Consider the following 10,090-nt stretch of genomic DNA (forward strand, 5'->3'; position numbering starts at 1 on the left):
TGTTCAGGAAACTCATGTAAGGCAAGATGACAATCAACGATTTTTCAAGTTTTGGAGAGGACAGCAGTTTCATTCTAATTCACAGGCTAAGGTGAAAGGAGTCCCTATTTTTATTGACTCCTCAATTCCGTTTGTTCATTATGAAACAATTTCTGATCCATATGGTAGATTTTTGGTGATTACTGGTGTTCTTTATAACCAAAAAGTTGCTATGGTGAATGTTTATGCACCAAATATTGATCACCCTGAGTTTTATAAAAACAGTTAATTTCATCCTTTCTTAATTTGAATTAACATTTTTTAATAATGGGTGGAGATTTTAACTGTTGTTTGAACCCCTCGATGAACAGATATGCATCTGATCATGTGCTTTCAAATAAATCAGCTAGTTTTATCAATTCTTTTTTACTTGGCTCTGGAATGTTATAAGTTTGGAGATTCTTACACCCAAATGACAAAGAATTTTCTTTTTTCTCTCATGTATATCATAGTTACTCTAGGATTGACTACTTTATAATAGATTCTCGGCTAGCTTCATCGGTCACTGCATGTGTGTATGATGCAATTGCTATTTCTGATCACGCACCATTGAAACTATCAATCAAACTACCTGATTCCAAGTTTAGTGCTAAACAATGGCGATTTAATGCTACTTTGCTTCAAGATCTAAATTTTGTTAATTTTATTGAAGATCAGATTACTTTTTTCTTCTTAACAAATTCTACTGAAGAAATATCCAATGGTGTAGTCTGGGATGCTGTTAAGGCATATATTCATGGACATTTTTATTTCATACTCCACGGGATTAAAAAAACAAATTCAAAATGAAATACGTACATTGGCTGATGAAATTAAAGAAATTGATAAAAAATATTCAAACGCTCATAGTTTAGAGCTCTATAAAAATAGATTTGAACTTCAATTGAGATATGATTTGTTTTTAGTATCACGGATTGAGAACCAGCTACTTAAAACCAAAAGTCAATTTTATATACATGGCGAAAAATCTGGTAGATTACTCGTTAATTAGTTGAAAGGTGTGTCGGCCAAATGTCAGATTACTAAAGTGAGTAAATGGGATGGTACACTAACTGTGGACCATGATGAAATTAATAAATCCTTTCAGGAATTTTATACCTCTCTATACCAATCAGAATTTCTTACTGATTCCAATTTAATGCATGAGTTTTTAAAGAAACTGAACTTGCCAAATTTAATACATAATGAGTTAGACGAACCCATCACGGAGGAAGAAATACATAAAGCAATCCTTTCAATGAATTCTGGTAAAGCTCCCGGTTTAGATGGGTTTACAGTAGAATTTTTCAAGCATTTCTCAAGTTTATTGTTTCCCTGGCTATGCAAGGTTTTTAAAGAAGCCTTTTTAATGAATAGATTACCACAATCCTTTTATGAAGCATCTATTTCTTTAATTCTTAAAGACCCTACTGAAGTGACATCATATACACCTATATCACTGTTAAATGTAGATTCCAAAATTCTTTCCTAAATATTAGATATGAGATTGGAAAATATTTGACCGCAAATTATTTCTGAAGATCAGACAGGTTTTATTAAAAATCGTTACTCATACTTTTATGTTAGGAGATTAATGAATATCGTATATACAGCGTCAAATAAAACTCCAGAATGTGTCATTTCACTTGATGCCGAGAAGGCGTTTGATAGCGTATAATGGGAATACTTATTCAATACACCTGAAAGCTTTAAGATTGGTCCAATATTTATCTCTTGGATCAAGCTGATATATCATGTACCTCAGGCTTCTGTACTTACCAATAATCAGAGATCCCCTTTTTTCAGGCTCTTTCTAGGTACAAGACAGGGCTGTCCTTTAAGTCCTTTACTGTTTGATATTGCTTTGGAACCTTTGGCTCCGCTATTAGGGAATCCCCTAATATTTTTGGTATTGTCCGCGGGAATACGACACATAAGTTATCTCTTTATGCAGATGATCTGTTATTATTCATTTCTAATCCTGAGAAATCTATTCCGGCAATAGAAATCTATTCAGGCAATAGTAACTACTTAATCAATTCAGAAATATTTCTGGTAATAAACTAAATCTTAGTAAGAGTGAGCTTTTTCCATTAAACAATCTAGTTTCGAATTATGGACAGTTTCCATTTAGATTGACTACCGAATGTTTTACTTATTTAGGTATTAAGATTACCAAGAAACACAAGGATTTATTTAAAGCTAATTTTGCGCCTTTAATTGACCATATCAAACAACAGTTTACTTAATGGTCACCAATGTCCTTATCTTTAATTGGCCGAATCAATGCTATTAAAATGGTTATCTTAGCTACATTTTTGTATTTATTTCAGACGATACCAATTTTTATTGCTAAATTTTTCATTGATATTATTGACTCCAAAGTTTCTTCACATATATTGCAGAATAAAAATTCCAGACAAAGTAAAAAATACTTACAGAAATCAAAAAATGACGGTGGTTTGGCACTGCTGAACCTTAGATTCTACTTTTGGCCAGTTAATGTTCGTTACTTAATATTTTGGACAAAAGATTTAGAAGATACCCAATGCCCAGGATAGATAAATCTTGAACATGATTCTCTGCATTGGCTTCTATTCTAGGGGCCTTGTTACCTTTACAATTATGAGATTGAATAAATATACGACTAATCCAATAATAAGACATACATTTCAAATATGGTTTCAATTTCGTAAGTTTTTTCGATTGAATGATTTTATCTTATCGAGTCCTATCATATCTAATTTTCTCTTCCAACCTTCTAGTACTGATCAAGCCTTTCTGTTATGGAAGAGGAAGGGATTAGTAGCTTTTCGTGATTTGTTTTTGGATGGTTGTTTTATGTCTTTTGAACAACTCTCCAATAAATATAATTCACCTATTTCACACTTTTTTAGATATTTACAAATTAGACAATTTTTGAAGGCTACTCTACCCTTTTTTCCATTACCACATCAAACTGAAATTTTGGAAAACATTTTACATTTGAACCCTTATCAGAAAGGCTTAATAACGACTATTTATGAGTTAATTGTGAAATTACAAATAGATACATTTGATAAAATTAAGAATGACTGGGAAAGAGAACTCCAAGTTTCTCTATCTATAGAGAAATGGGAGAGGATTCTTCAATTAGTTAGTACTTCCTCAATGTGTGCAAGACACGTTTTGATACAATTCAAGGTGGTTCACAGAGTTCATATGTCAAAAGATAAGTTAGCTCGTTTTTATGGGCATATAAATCCTACCTGTGACAGATAGGTGACTTCACTGACCCATATGTTGTTGTCCTGCCCACTTTTTAAAAATATTGGAAATACATTTTTGATACAATTTCTGTAGTTTTAGGTATTGATTTACAACCTCATCCTATTACTGCAATTTTTGGGGCTACCAATGTTAGATTCTATTCATTTGTCCCGTTCCGCCCATCGGTTGATTGCTTTTACTACATTCATTGCCAGAAGATCGATTTTAATTAAATGGAAAGACTCTGATCCTCCGACCACACTCCATTGCTACTCTGAAACGATATCATGTTTAAATTTAGAAAACATCAGGAGTGACATTGTTGAACCCTTGGTTAAATTTGATAGGACTTGGGGAAGATTTATTCAACATTTTTACATGACATAAATTGTCCTTTCTCCAACCGTTATAATTTTTTTTTAACGTTTATACGATGGAACGGACTTGACGACAAACAGGGACTTAAATTGTTGAAATTCTTTGCAGCTCAGATTCTGTTTTGCTTTTTTTTCTCTAGTTTAGTGGGGTTTTGTTTTTTCCGTTTTTCTTTTTTTTTCTTTTATCTTCTTTTATATATGTTTTCTTTTAAACATTTAACTATATTTACATAGAGACCGGGAGGTCTATATTCAATGTGTATTTTGACACTGGACTCATATTTAGGTTTGTACCTGTTATTAATGTAATCCTGATCCCTATGTATCAATATCATTGTTATGTTTATCATTATTCTTTTTTTTTGTTGTTTTGTTTTTGTTTTTGAAAAAAAGCTAATAAAAAGATTTTAAAAGAAAGAAAAGGAAGTGACTCTAGAAATCGTGGACCCATTGCTGATAATTTCCCAATGTTCTATAGATTCAGGATAAGTTCCTGTGGTTTGGAGGGTAGTTAATGGTATCCCACTCTTTAAGAAAGGCGGTAGAGAGAAAATAAGGTATTATAGACCAGTTAACCTGACATCGGTGGTGGGAAAGATGCTGGAGTCAATCATAAAAGATGAAATAGAGGAACTCGGAAAATGGACAAGGGAGAGCCAGTGTATGTAGTGTACCTGGACTTTCGGAAAGCATCTGATAAGGTTAGTGGGCAAAATTAGGGCACATGGAATTGGGGGTAGAGTGCTGACATGGATAGAAAATTGGTTGGCAGACAGGAAATAAAGAGTAGGGATTAACGGGTCCATTTCAGAATGGCAGGCAGTGACTGGTGGGGTACTGCAATGCTCGGTGCTGGGACCGCAGCTATTTACCATATACATCAATGATTTACATGGATTCAACATTAGCAGATTTGCAGATGACACAAAGCTAGGTGGCCGTGTGAACTGTGAGGAGGATGCTATGAGAATGCAGTGTGACTTGGACAGGGTGGGTGAGTGGTCAGATGTATGGCAGATGCAGATTCATGTGGATAAATGTAGGGTTATCCACTTTGGTAGCAAAAACAGGAAGACAGATTATTATCTAAATGGTGTCAAGTTGGGAAAAGGGGAAGTACAATAGGATCTGGGTGTCCCTGTTCATCAGTCTATGAAAGTAAGCATGCAGGTACAGCAGGCAGTGAAGAAAGTAAATGGCATGTTGGCCTTCATAACACGAGGAGTTAAGTATAGGAGCAAAGAGATCCTTCTGCATTTGTACAGGGCCCTGGTGAGACCACACCTGAAGTATTGGTCTCCAAATTTGAGGAAGGACATTCTTGCAAGTGAGGGAGTGTAGCCGGGGTTCACAAGGTAAATTCCCAGGATGGCGGGACTGTCATATGCTGAGAGAATGGAGCGGCTGGGCATGTACAATCTGGAATTTAGAAGAATGAGAGGGGATCTTATTGAAACATAAAAGATTATTAAGGGTTTGGACAAGCTAGCGGCAGGAAACACGTTCCCGATGTTGGGGGAGTCCAGAACCAGGGGCCACAGTTTAAGAATAAGGAGTAAGCCATTTAGAACGGAGACGAGGAAACACTTTTTCACCCAGAGAGTTGTGAGTCTGTGGAATTCTCTGCCTCAGAAGGCGGTGGAGGCCGGTTCTCTGGATACTTTCAAGAGAGAGCTAGATAGGGCTCTTAAAGATAGCGGAGTCAGGGGATATGGGGAGAAGGCAGGAACAGGGTACTGATGTGGTTGGCCAGCCATGATCACAGTGAATGGCAGTGCTGGCTCGAAGGGCCGAATGGCTTACTCCTGCACCTATTGTCTATTGCTTGTGTGTGCAGCATTTGTGTGTATCACATCGCAGGTGCGTGTGTATGTATGTGTGTGTGTGGAGTGTCACTCTATACCTCTCCAGGTAGGGGTGTACCACATTGTGTGTGCATCACAAAGTGTGTGCGTGTGTATCACACTGTGAGTGAGTGCATGTATCACATTGTGTGTTTGTGTGTGTACATGTGCGTGTGAGTGTGGGGAGTTTCCCTGTGTAGGGATGTACCACTGTGTGTGTGTGCATCACACCGTGTGTGTGTGTGTGTGTGTGTGTGTGTGTGTGTGTGTGTGTGTGTGTGTGTGTGTGTGTGTGTGTGTGTGTGTGTGTGTGTGTGTGTGTGTGTGTGTGTGTATCATACTGTATGTATGTGTGTGTGCGTGGGGGGGGGAGTTTCCCCCTGGAGGGATGTACCCGTGTATGTGTGTGTGCGTGTGTGTGCGTGTGTGTGTGTGTGTGTGTGTGTGTGTGTGTGTGTGTCTGTGTGGGGGGGGGAGTTTCACCCCCCTGTAGGGGTGTACCACACATGACCACACCCTACCTTTCCTGTGTATGGGATCCCGGCCTTGTAGTAGTCTTCCACCTCCTCAAAACTGATCGTGGTGACATCTGTCGATATATGGCAGCTGCCAGAACCTTCCCTCATTATCCCTGTGGATGGTGTCAAACACAGTCACCCAGAGGTGAGGGAGGGAGAGAAAGTGGGATGAAGGAGAGGATGGAGAAGGAGAGCGGATTGAAGGGGAGGATGGAGAGAGGGAGCGAGAAAGAGCCGGATGCAGGAAAAGATGGAGAGAGGGAGCGAGGGAGAGTGGGATGAAGAGAGAGAGCGAGGGAACGGGGAATTGAGAGAGGGAGAGGGGGATGAAGGAGAGGATAAAGAGAGGGAGCGATGGAAGGATGAAGAGAGGGAGTGATGGCGCGGGAAATGAAGGAGAAAGGGAGCGAGGGAGTGGGCGATGAAGGAGAGTTCGGCACAGTCTCACCCGTCCCCTCCTCAGCCACTACGAAGTGTGCTTGGATGTTCCCAGAGTGCCGGTTGGTCCTGATCCGGAAGGTGTCCGTTGACAGATCCCTGGAGAAGCAGCCGTCTGTATCCGTCTGAGGGTGTGAGAGGGGAGAGTGAGACCCAGGGGCAAGAGCTGGGCTGGGAACCTCATCCACATCCTCCTGTCCCACCCCCACCCCCTCCCTGTATCCGTGTGTGTGACAGAGTGGTGGAGAGAGGGCAGAGAGAGAGAGGAAGAGAAGGAAAGACGGAGAAGGAAAGAGAGGAAGAGAAGGAAAGAGAGAGAGAGAGAGAGAGAGAGAGAGAGAGAGAGAGAGAGAGAGAGAGAGAGAGAGAGAGAGAGAGATGAAGAGAGAGCGTAGAGAGAGATGAGACGGCTGAGAGAGAGAGAGAGGAGACGATGAGATGAGAAGAGAGAGATGATGAGAAGAGACGGCGAAGAGAGAGAAGAGTAGAGTAGAGAGGAGAGAGGAGAGAGAGGATGGCAAATGAAAGAAAGTGCAAGGGAGGAAAGGAAGATGATGAAAGAGTATAAGAGAAGGAAAGGAAAGGGGATGGGAAGAGAAAGCAGAGAAAGTGTGAATGTGTAGTTGAGCCTGGCTCTCTGGTGATCGGGGTTCGATCCTAACACCCACCACTGTCTGTCTGCGGGAAGATTGCACCCTCTCCCTGTGACCGCGTGTGTCTCCTCTGGGTGCCACAGTCTCCTGCCCTGTGGGCTCAAGTGTTTAATGGGCCGCTGTGTATCGGTCCCCAGTGTGTGGGTGAGGGGCAGGAGATGGGGAGGTGGGAGAGTTATAAGGGGATGGGATAGTTGCATAAACCACTGGGACATCCATCCCCTTTCCCTTCCCCTCACCCGCTGACCCCAGCCCAGTCACTCCTCTCACGCCCACCTCTCCCACACCCCTCATCCCTGCTTCACTTCCCTGGGCCTTACACCAGATCAGATCCAGGTCAGGGGGTATTGTCCAACACTCACTCATCCAACTAGTTTCACTGTCATCCTGTTGATTTTCACTGTCTAAATAAATTGGAGGAACAGCACTTCATATTTCGCTTGGGCACCTTACAACCCAGCGGTATCAATATTGATTTCTCCAACTTCATGTAACCCTGGCACCCCCTCTCTCTCCTTCCCTCCCCCGCCCTAGTCCTCATACTTGTTTCATTGTCGTCCTGTTGAGTTTCACTGACTGTACACCTTTTCTTCATTATCGTTGCTTTTTGCTTATCTTCCATTCATTTATCCTAAGCACCAGCTATATCTCTCGTTACCCTTACTTCTGACTCAGTCTGAAGGGGCTCAGCCTGAAACTTCACCTATTCCTTTCCCACTGTTAGTAACTTGTCAGTTTCTTTGTTGAACTAAATTAAGGCGCATGTTGCAATCAAAAGCGCTTGAACAATTGGATGGGAAGAAAGCCAAACTGTAAGAAAGACTGAGTAATGGCTGACCTACCGTTACTCCAGCTTTATGTGTCTCTCTTCAGTTGATAACCGCAACTGCAGTTCCTCCCAGCTCACCCACCCTTCCTCTCTTTCACTCTCATTCCTTGGTGTCTCCTTCAAACTAACTAACCAACCTGTCTATGTTTAAGAAGGAACTACAGATGCTGGAAAAATCAAAGGTAGACAACAATGCTGGAGAAACTCAGCGGGTGAGGCAGCATCTATGGAGAGAAGGAATAGGCGACGTTTTGTTCGAGACCCTTCTTCAGACAGAAGAATCATGAGAGGAATTGTTAAACAACATTTGGAATATTACATGCAGTTCTGTTTGAAGATAGACACAAAAAGCTGGAGTAACTCAGCGGGTCAGGCAGCATCTCAAGGGTTAAAGAACAGGCAACCTTTTGTGTCGAGACCCTTCATCAGTCTGAGATGACAAAGGGTCAGTCTAATGAAGGGTCTTGACCTGAACCATCTAGAGCTTTTCTCTTCAGAGATGTTGCCTGACCCGCTGAGTTACTCCAACGGTTTCTGTCTATCTTCGGTGTAAACCAGCATATGCAGTTCCTTCTTACACATGTACTTCTGGGCGCCCTATTACAGGAAAGATGAGGAAGTTTTGTGGAGAGTGCAGGGGAAGTTTACCGGAATGATGCCTGGATTATGGCGCATTAACTGCAGGGGGAGGTTGGACTGACTTTATAGTCAAAGTCATACAACATGGAAACAAGTCGATCAGTCCAATTTGCCCATGCTGACCAAGATGCTCCGTCTCCACTAGTACTGCCCACCTGCATTTGGCTCATATTACTCTAAACCATTCCTGCCCATGTAACTGTCCAAATGTCTTTTGAAAGAGAGGCATGGCGGCACAGTTGTAGAGTTGCTGCCTTACAGCAGCAGAGACCCAGGTTTGATCCTGACTACAAATGCTGTTTGTATGTTGTCACTGTGACTGTGGTTTTTTTCCGGGTGATCTGGTTTTCTCCCCACATTCCAAAGATGTACAGCTTGTAGTTTAATTGGCTTATGGTATATTGGTATATTGTGCATATTGTTGAGGATAGTGCTATTGTACACGGTGATCGCTAGTAGGCTCAGATTCAGTTGGCCAAAACGCCTGTTTCCATAATGCATCTCCAAAGTAAAGCAGTTCATTCCATATACCCACCACCCTCTGTTTGAATAAGGTACCCCTCAGTTTCCAATTCAATATTTTCTCATCTCACCTTAAACCTTTGTTCTCTGGTTCTTGATTCTCCTACTCTGGGTAAAAGACTAGGCACCTCATCTTCTTTTACACTTCACCCCTTAGCCTCCTGTGCTCCAAGGAATAAAGTCCTAGCCTGCCCTAACCCTCCCGATAGGTCAGGCCATTAATTCCTGCAACCTCCTGGTAAATCTACTTTGCATTATTTTGCACATCTTTCCTGTTACAGGGTGACCAAAAATATTTCTCATGCGATCTCACCAATGTTTTCTACAACATAACATAGCATCCCAACTTCTATGCTCAGCTCCCTGAGTAATGAAGGCCTATGACCAAGCCTTCTTGACAACCTATCTACTTGTGACACAATTTCAAGGAACAATGTACCTGTACTCCTAGATCCCTCTGGTCTACAACACTCCCCAGGGCCCTGTCATTCACTGTGTAGATCCTGGCCTGGTTTGACTTCCCAAAATGCACCACTTGCACCTATCTGTATTAAACTCCATCAACCATTCCTCAGCCCACTTGTTCAACTGATTAAGATCCCACTGTAATTTTTGATAACCATCTTCACTATCTTCGATGCCACCCACTTTAGTGTCATCTGCAAACATACTAACCATTCTCGTACATTCTCATCCAAACCACAAACAGCAATGGGCCCAGATCCGATCCCTGAGGCACACCACTGGCTCCAGTCCGAAAAACAACCTTCCATCACCATTTGCTTCCTTCCATGAAACCAATTCCATATCCAGCTCTCCCTGGATCCCATGCGATCTATTCTTCCAGAATAGTCTACCAAGTGGAAACTTATCAAATGCCTTGCTGAGGTCCATATAGACAATGTCTATGGCTTTGCCCTCATCAACCTTTTTCATTGCCTCTTCAATAAACTCAATGAGATTCGTAAGACACGATCTCCACGCTACAATTATTACAAACCAC

The sequence above is a fragment of the Amblyraja radiata genome, chromosome 38 (genome assembly GCF_010909765.2).
Source record: "Amblyraja radiata isolate CabotCenter1 chromosome 38, sAmbRad1.1.pri, whole genome shotgun sequence".
Classification (NCBI taxonomy): Eukaryota; Metazoa; Chordata; class Chondrichthyes; order Rajiformes; family Rajidae; genus Amblyraja; species Amblyraja radiata.